General features: G+C 61.9%; 1 long non-coding RNA gene across 1 annotated transcript; it reads right to left on the bottom strand.

Annotated features, from left to right (window-relative positions):
* Nucleotides 1-22: 22 nt before the first annotated feature.
* LOC123520921 lies at nt 23-2,875 on the bottom strand. Its single transcript, XR_006679434.1, has 5 exons — nt 2,784-2,875; nt 2,027-2,072; nt 473-516; nt 284-332; nt 23-92 (listed from the first exon to the last, which is right to left on the bottom strand). It is a non-coding gene; the product is annotated as an uncharacterized LOC123520921 (long non-coding RNA).
* Nucleotides 2,876-8,447: the final 5,572 nt, after the last annotated feature.

Genomic DNA, 8,447 nt, shown 5'->3' with positions numbered 1-8,447 from the left:
GTGTGTGTGTGTGTGTGTGTGTGTGTGTGTGTGTCGGCGGGGGGCATCACTCACCATCCACACTGGGGGAGAACTGCAGCAGCTTGTCTTTCCTGTGGGGGTGGGGGAGTGGCTACAGGAGATGCCAGGGAGACAAACCCGAGAGCTTCTAGGAGTCTAAAGACCCCAGCCCTCCCCGCACAGCCTCCCCGTGGGGCTCCAGGTAGGAGAGGAGGGTGGTCACGGGGTTGAGATGGGGACCCTCTTCCTCCCCTCCCGCCGTGGGCAGGTAGCTCACGCCTACCTTGTCTGTGCCTTGTCCTGCAGGGACCCTGGCCATGACTGCCTGACCACTGCAAGGGCCAGAGGGGTTTCAGCCAGTCTGTAGCCCACCCAGCGGGTGCTGCCCCTCCTGATCCGGCCCATCGCCGTGGGGCGATGGGGACAGAAGGGACCCACAGGAAGACCCCCCTCAATCCCTTTGAGGACTCACGGGAATAGTTCCGGTCTTCTGAAAAGTTCTGCTGATCTTCCTGTCTGGAAATCCAGAGGACTGTGCTGAGCTAGGGCCACGCTCAGCCAGAAGACAGAGGGTCAAGAGGGATGCACAGACAGGGGAGGGGTAGGCAATTCTCTGGGCCCCCATCCCCCAGCTCGTTCACCTGGCCCTCTGGCTGGGAGTCTCGGGTCAGTTGGGAGGGGTCTGGGGGCAGGGTTAGGTGGCAGCCCTGAGGTTCAGGGCATGAAGGCAGCCAAAGAGATCTCAGCCTGGCCCCCTGCTCAGGGACCCAGCTGTGACAGGAAGGTGACCACCCCCAAACCCCACCGCCCCCAGGACATGTGTGGCACTGTCAAAGGGGCCCGCCTGCCTTGGGGTGTCCAGACCCCACATGTGCCCCCACAACCTTGAGGTGCCCCCTCAAGGACTCTCTCCCAACCTCCCATGCACAGACACGAGGCCCTGGATGTGCTCTGAACCATGACGTGGCACCGTGGGGCTTTGGGGAGAAACCTCGTCCTTCCCCTCCTTCCTGCTCACGGCCCCTGGCAGCTGGCCCAGAGGGACAAGTGGCCCCAAGGCCGTGCAGGGCTCAACCCTGGCCCCAGGGTCGGGCAGGGATGAGAAAATTCTATTTTTAAATCTTACTGTGGTTTTTCAGTTACAAAAGGAAATGAAAGAGAGACTGTTTGCGCCTGGGGGTGGGGGGCGGGGGTCCTGCCTGCCCGAGCGCACAGGAGTGGGTGTGCGAACTGCATGCATGGCTTGGGGGTGGGCGTGTGCAAAGAGACGTGTGTGCACACCAGTGAGTGTGTGCACTGGAGGTGGGCATGTGCACCAGTGAGCATGAGCATGTGGGGTGGGTGTGCAGGTGTCCTTATGAGCAGGCGTGCATCAGCGGGTACATGAGTGTGCATGAGTGAGTGTGCAAGTGTGTGTGTGGGGGTGCAGGCGTGCCTCTCCAAGGACACTGGGTGTCACTGCCCTGGGTGTCGGGCTCCAGCCTCCTGGGCCTGCAGTGCCCATCCCCACAGCTTACTCCCCCGCAGGGTCCCCGGCCTCAACGGGCCTGGACTCCACTCTGCCCTGCCCGCTCCGCCTGTGCCCTTGTCTCAGACCAGCCAGCTCTTCCAGCGCCTGCTCTCAAGACCCCTGGGCTCCTGGGCCCTACATGCCCCAGAAGTCCAGGTCCTCCTCTTGAGATCCCAGCCTCAAGTCTTAGAGACACGCCCATCCCCAGACACCACCCTGACCCCCGAGGGCAGGTGTCCAGTCCAGCCCCACTCAGCCCAGGCTGTCCTGCAAGGTTCTCACACGCCCTCCTGCCACGGGCTTCTCATCTGCTGGACCCTCACGGGCTTTTTGGTGGAGCGGGAGGAGGGGGGCCTATGAGGTGCTTCTGGGAACGAGGCCCAGACAGGGATCAGGGAGGCCGAGAGATGGAGAAGGGGCTGGTCCTGCCCAGGCCAACCTGAAGGCCCTCCACGGGGGGGTGGGGGGGTCCCTCCCTCCACGGCCCTGGGGTTGGCAGGGGCCTGGGCCACTCACAGACTCCTCTGCTCATAGATTTTCTGGCTTGTTCTCGTCTTCCCACCTGCAAGAACAGGCCCAGGGAAAGCAAGGGCTGGGGGTTAGGCATGGGCTCCGTGAAGGCCCAAACAAGCCCCCTGCCGAGGGTCGGGTCAATGCCACACGCAGCGACTGCGTGGGGAGGCAGAACTGCCTCTGGACTTCCCAGCTTTCTCCCAAGAAGCAGCTGGTGGGTTCAAACCGCCAACCTCTTGGATCACAGCCCCACTCGCAAACCACTATGCCACCAGGGCTCCTGCCCTCCCCAAGAGGGAGAACAGAAGAGAAGTCAAGGCGATTTGCAGGGAAGCTATTGGGGTGGGTTGGTGTTGGAAAGGAGTTTAACCTTGAATACCAAGTGAAACATAACCTCCACCCCCTGATTCCCGTGTGCATGCGCACGGGTGCACACACACACGCACATGTTAAAAAAGAACAGACCCAGGATAGCCAGGGTCTGGCACCTGAATGGCATTAAAGGCCCCCCTTTGCCCCCACCCCACCCTCTGCTGGCTTCTGCAGGCCCCTGGCTAAGCTGCCCAGTGCCATGGGCTACTGACAAAGAAGGCCCTGCAGGCTCACCCGGCCAGACACGTCCGATCCACCCAGCACCGCCCACCATCTGCAGGGGGACTTTTAGAACCGCCCCTCCTGCCACCTTGTCGCTCCTCGACTGCCCCTTCCAGGGCTCCCACTGATACCCCACCCCTCTCTGGGGTCTCTGCGGCCCCCTTACCTGGACCGGAGCAGCGCACACACAGCCCGGCCGCGGCTGCCAGCAGCAGCAGGAGCAGCGCCGCCCAGGTCCACAGCAGCTCCAGGTGGGGACTCATGTCGGCTCCCCGCAGCCCCCCTGCAGGGGTGCAGACGGGGTGAGATGGGGTCCTTTCGCACGGCCCTTCTGGCCGTAACTCCTCAGTGCATCTTACCACTCTGGACGCGAGGCCCGGGACTACCATCCCATGCTCCGTTACAGGATTAAGGTGCGATGTATCTTTCGACTCTGCTAGAGGCTGCTAACTTTGAGAGGTCAGGCGTTCGAACCCAACAGCGGGTCCGAGGGAGAAAGAGGAGGCCTTTAGAGTGACAGTCTTGGAAACAGGGTCTTCCACCCTGTCCTATGGGGCCAGCGGGTGTTGGAAGTGACTCAAAGGGCAGTGGGTTTTCTGGTTTACGAGAGGGCATGACTGAAATCACCGTCCTATGCTTTCCTTGAGGGCATGGCCTGCTGCAGGACAGACCCCCACAGCCATTCCTCTGGATGAGAGCCAGCTCAGCCAGAAAGCCCAGGGTCTTCAGAAGAGCCCCTTCCGGACCTCCATCCGAAGTGGTGGAGGCCGAGGCCAGAGGCACCGAAGACTACGGGACAGAGCAGAGGACAGAGCCGAGACCATGGGACGGTGAGCTGGCTGCGTGGTCCTCCGGGGCCAGGGGACCACGTGGCAGGGGCTAAACACTAGAGAGAGACTTGGTTGGCTGCTGGCCGAAGAGAGGCGTTGCGGTGGACCATGCTGGTTTACAGCAGTAGAGTGCCCAGGGCCGTGGGAGGAGCGACTGGTGTCAGAACACATAAGACGGGTGGGTGCCGGGTGGGAGAGACCTGTCTGACCTCTGCCTTGTGGAGGGGAGGTTGGAGAGGTCCCCCCTCCCCCACGCATGTGCAAGCAGCCAGGGCTTGCAGCCCCCTCCCCAAACCCCTCCGGAGGTCATGAGTGGTGACAGAAGAAGGCTGAGTTCTTTGGGGAGGGGCTTCCGGGGGGGCTCCTGGAAGGGAGTCCAGAGGGACTGGACTCGGGCCTGGGAGACGATGGGTGGTAGTGGACGGAGCCAGAGTTGAGGGAGGCAGACCTGGCGTTGCATCCGGTCTCCATTAGTGAACGGGGACAAGCCAGTCCCTCTGAGGGAACCCCGGGTGGCTCCGGAGGGTTAAGGGAGGACAGGTTTGGAGCCCGCATGCATGCATGCTGCTGTCTGGTGGGCCCAGCACATGCTCGTAACAACCGGCGGGCACGGGCTGTGTGGCTTTAGAAGCTTCCAGAACCTCTGCCTGGGAAGCTGGCCCCGGGGCTGTGGTAAGGACGCTGTGTCTCCCGAGTGCTCAGCCCTAGTCAGGGGCCAGCTGGAGGACCCACCTCTCCCTCCCACCCGTCGGCCTGGCCCCCCCAAGACCCTGTGAGTCAGTGGGAGAACAAGATGTCCCAGCCTTGCGGCCCGGGGTGGGGGTGGGGAGGAAGCCAGACCTACGTCACCCTGAGACCTCGCTGGAGGGTGGGTGCCGGGTAGGCCGGGTCCTTTGGCTCCCACCTCAGGCTCTGGGCGAGCAGGGAGTGGAGGCTGGGGACATTGGGTGAGCAGGCTCAGCTGCTGAGCCCTGGGCAGTGGTGACACTGGGTGGTCAGGTCTGTCAGGAGCCCCAGCAAGGAGGGAGCCAGGTGAGGTGCAGCTAGGCCAGACCCCGGCTGGCCACCGCCGCCACCGTGCCAGGTGTTCTCACTCTGGGGCCCCAGTGTCCGTGGGAGGGAAGGGCAGCTGGTGGCCAGTTGGAGCCAGGCCCTGGGGGCCCCACAACTAGTGTGAGCCACCCTGCCGGGAACCCCCTGGAGCCCCCCAGGGATACACCTCCTGGAGCTCCTTTGATGGGCAGAGGTCCAGGGCGGTCGAGAAGTTCAGAAAAGGCAAAACCCAAGCTCTCTGCCATCCATCCCCTCGGACTCACAGAAACCCTGTAAGAGAGGGTAGACTGCCCCTGTGGGTTTCCCCGACTGTGAGTCTACGGGAGTGGACAGCCTCATCTTTCGCCTGAAGAGCGGCTGGTGGGTTTGAACGGCCAACCTTGTACTAAGCAGCACACTGTATAACCCATGACCCCACCAGGACTTTTCTGAGAATGCAGGGGACCCCTTCAGTCCCCAGTCTTCAGACCATCCCTGGAGACCTCCCCAGACCAGCCACCTCCCCCTTCCAACACTCTGAGGGGTGACGGGCACCCAGTTGTACTGTGACCCAGAGTGCCGGCACTCTGCCCCATGGCAGGCCCACCCCAACCCTGGGCTCCTCGGCCTTTTTCTATGAGAAAAAGACTTCCCAAGAGAGGCCAACTCGGACCCATTCACGTGCTCACCCCTACACTGAGCTTCTGAGAGCAGGTGGGTGAGTGCTGTGGGGGGGAGGCAGCTCCCCAGGAGGGCCCCAAGGGGCAGGCAAGGCTGAGCGAGGAGGGGAAGGGAGGGGAGGGTCGGCCAAAATAGCACAGGGGAAGTGGGCAGTTTTCAGGCGAGCAGGTTTGCACAAGCGGCTGCAGACTGTCCTGGGGCTTGGGTGGGGCGCGCCGCCACATCCGAGCCTCCTGCCTGCCCGGAAGGGTCCTTGGGGGGAACTTCCTACTTCCTGTCCAATATCCCAGACCTGTTCATGCTGTGGATGGAGAAACTGAGGCCCAGTGAAGACCAGGGGCTGGTGGAACTAACGGAGGTGGGGGTGGGCATGCGGAGCTAGAGATGGCTCATGTCCTGAGAAAGCGTCCCCCTGCCCCCTCTCCCTGCGTCCCCAGCAGAGCTCTGTCCTGGGGCTCCTTGTTCTGCCTTGCCCCAGTGCCCTTGGCTCAGGGTGGCACCCAGGAGAGGGCTGCAGGGTGGAGGGTGCAGGGGTCTGGTGGGCCCTTATCCCTGGGCAGGGGGGAGGGCAGGCAGAGGGTGAAGGCCTTGGACACCCCTGGCCGCCTCCTTTATCAGCCTTGACCCCTAGAGCTCCCCAGACAGAAAGCGGGCATTCGAGAGGACAGCCAACGAAGCTGGCAGGTGGAGAGGGGCTGGGGGGCTGGGGGTGGGCGGGTGCCCAGGGAGTGGGGGCAGCAGGCTGCACAGGGAGTTTGCCTTCAGCCTCCATTTCACAGATGCAGAAACTGAGGCTCATGGCCTTGGGCCTGCTTATAGCCATTGCCCTGGCCTCTTGGCTGCCCCATGGCAGTCTCCACCCAAGGGCTCCCCGGGGCTGTGCCAGGCCACCACCAAGGGGCCCCCAACCCAACTCACTGCCCCCAAGTCTGTCCGACTCACGGGGACCCATGGGTTTCCGAGTCCGTAACTCCTTCCGGGAGCGGACAGCCTCATCTTTCTCCCAAAGGACAGCGGACGAGCTGACAGTACTGACCTTGTGGGTGGCAGTGCCTTGTGTAGCCCGCAACCCCACCAGAGCCCCCAAAGGGGGGCCTCTGAGCACCACAGGGTGCAGAGGGAGGGAGCTCTGGCATTCTTCCCTGCCACCCCACCCGACAGGGCCCCCAAGAGCTCCTGCCTGCTGCTCCAGCAGGGCCAGCCCTCCCCAGGGGTGGGCAGGGGTCAGCTCTAGGCGATCCCGGGAAAGACTTACCGGAGAGTCTGAGTGCCTCGCTCACAGCAGCCGCCCCATCCTGAGCCCACACACCTGCGGAGCCGAGGGCCACACGGGGCCACTGGCGGGGACACTGCCGGGCAGCAGCGGGAGAGCAGCGGGCTTCCTGTCAGCCCCTGAGTCATCCCTCACATCCGCTGCTCTGACGGACAGAGAGAGACAGGGGGGGGCGGGGGGGGGCACAGAGACGAGGGGAGAGAGGGAGACGGAGATGGGGGGCAAACTGAGAAAGGGAGAGATGGAGACAAAGAGGAACAGAGTCAGGCAGAGAGAGACAGAGGGAGGACGCAAACAGAGAGAGGGCGAGAGAGAAACAGAGTCAAGGAGACAGAGATACAGGAAGAGATTGGGGGAGAGAGAGACAGGAGGAAACAGGGGGAGAGAGAGAGAGATTGGGAGAGACAGAGAGAGGGAAAGAAGGTGAGAGAGAAACCGTGAGAGAGCTGGAGAGAGCGAGAGTAAGACAGAGAGACACGTACCCTAAAAACACCCACAGAGGAAGAGGGCCAGAGACACACACCGACAGCAAGAGACATAGAGGCAGGGAGAGAAGCAGAGAGACAGAGAGATATGCATGCACACAGACAGACCCACAGACCGACAGACACAGAGACAGCAGGAGACAGGCAGGGGACCAAGATTGCCCAAGAGACACAGAGGCCCACAGGCAGGCAGAGCCAGAGACGGGCAGTCCTGGGGAGTCAGACTCGCCCCCATGGTCCAGACTGGAAAAGTGGCGTCCGAGACACTGGGGAGGAGGGCGTGTGAAAAACCTGACCATCACTGCCAGCGGAGATGCCCAGCCCTGCCCGTGCCGCGCTTAGGAACACGGACGAGCTGCTTTAGAGGCAGCCGCCAAAACGAGACGCCCTGAGAACCAGGCCACGTGGAAAGTCCAGTCAAGGGAGTGCAGAGTGGTGATGCATTGGGCTGCAGTTCACAAGGTCGGCAGTTCGAAACCAGCAGCCCCTGCAGGGGAACGATAAGGTCTTCTGTTCCCTTCATAACGAGATGCCGTCTTGGAAACCCACAGGGGCAGTTCTATCCTGTCCTACAGGGTCTCTGTGAGTTGACATCAACTCCGTGGTGGTGTTTTCTGTTTATATTTTAAGTAACATGCCCCAGGCCGATAGGGACCTGCGGGGCACCCCAGGAAAGACCACCAGGGCCTCCAACCCCCAATGTCTGTAGTCTTTCCAAACCTCAGGTCCTGGCCCCAGGCCTGCTCAGGGTTTCTCTTTCAATCCTTCCCCGGTGGCTGAGACCAACCTTCCGCAGGCCCGGGGTGGGGCTGGGGCGGGCCAGGGAACCAACCCAAACCATGAACAGGAACCCAGGGGTTGGGGCTGCCCCGTGCTGCCACCCTGTGGGCAAGGACCGGCCGGGAGTCAGTGGGCCTTCAGCACCCACCGGGAGCTCACTCCCATCCCCTGGGGTGGGGGTGGGGGGCTGGGACTCACAGTCCAAATCCACCCCTGACCATTAACTTCTCCACCCACTGTCTTCAGCGAGATGGGCCGAAACCTCGGCTGCCGCAGGGGGCTCAGCATGAGAGCCCTTGGGAGGGTGCCCTGGGCCCCGGGTGGGGTTTCATTCTGCTGTTCACGGGGTCCCTGTGAGTCGGAGCCCACTCGATGGCACCTCACAACCCTACAGCGCCCCCATGGGGGCTGGCGGTCTTGAGTACCCCACATTCATTATTGCATTCAGTTCCTACCGGAATGCTCTCTTTTTAAAAGTCATTTTATCGGGGCCGTACAACTCTTATCACAATCCATCCATCCATCCATGGTGTCAAGTACATTTGTACATAGGTGGGCATTATCATTTTCTTTCACTTTCAATTTTATTTTATCAGGGGCTCTTACAGCTCTTACCACAATCCATACATCTATCCATTGTGTCAAACACATCTGTACATATGTTGTCATCGTCTTTTTCAAAACATTTTCTTTCTACTCGAGCCCTTGGTATCGGCTCCTCTTTGCCCCCCACTCTGTCCCCTCCCCTC

Source organism: Echinops telfairi, unplaced genomic scaffold (assembly GCF_000313985.2).
Source record: "Echinops telfairi isolate 266 unplaced genomic scaffold, ASM31398v2 ScPeMD7_5;HRSCAF=22, whole genome shotgun sequence".
Lineage (NCBI taxonomy): Eukaryota > Metazoa > Chordata > Mammalia > Afrosoricida > Tenrecidae > Echinops > Echinops telfairi.
The sequence above is the reverse complement of the archived record's forward strand: the minus strand, read 5'-3'. Positions and strand labels throughout refer to the sequence as shown.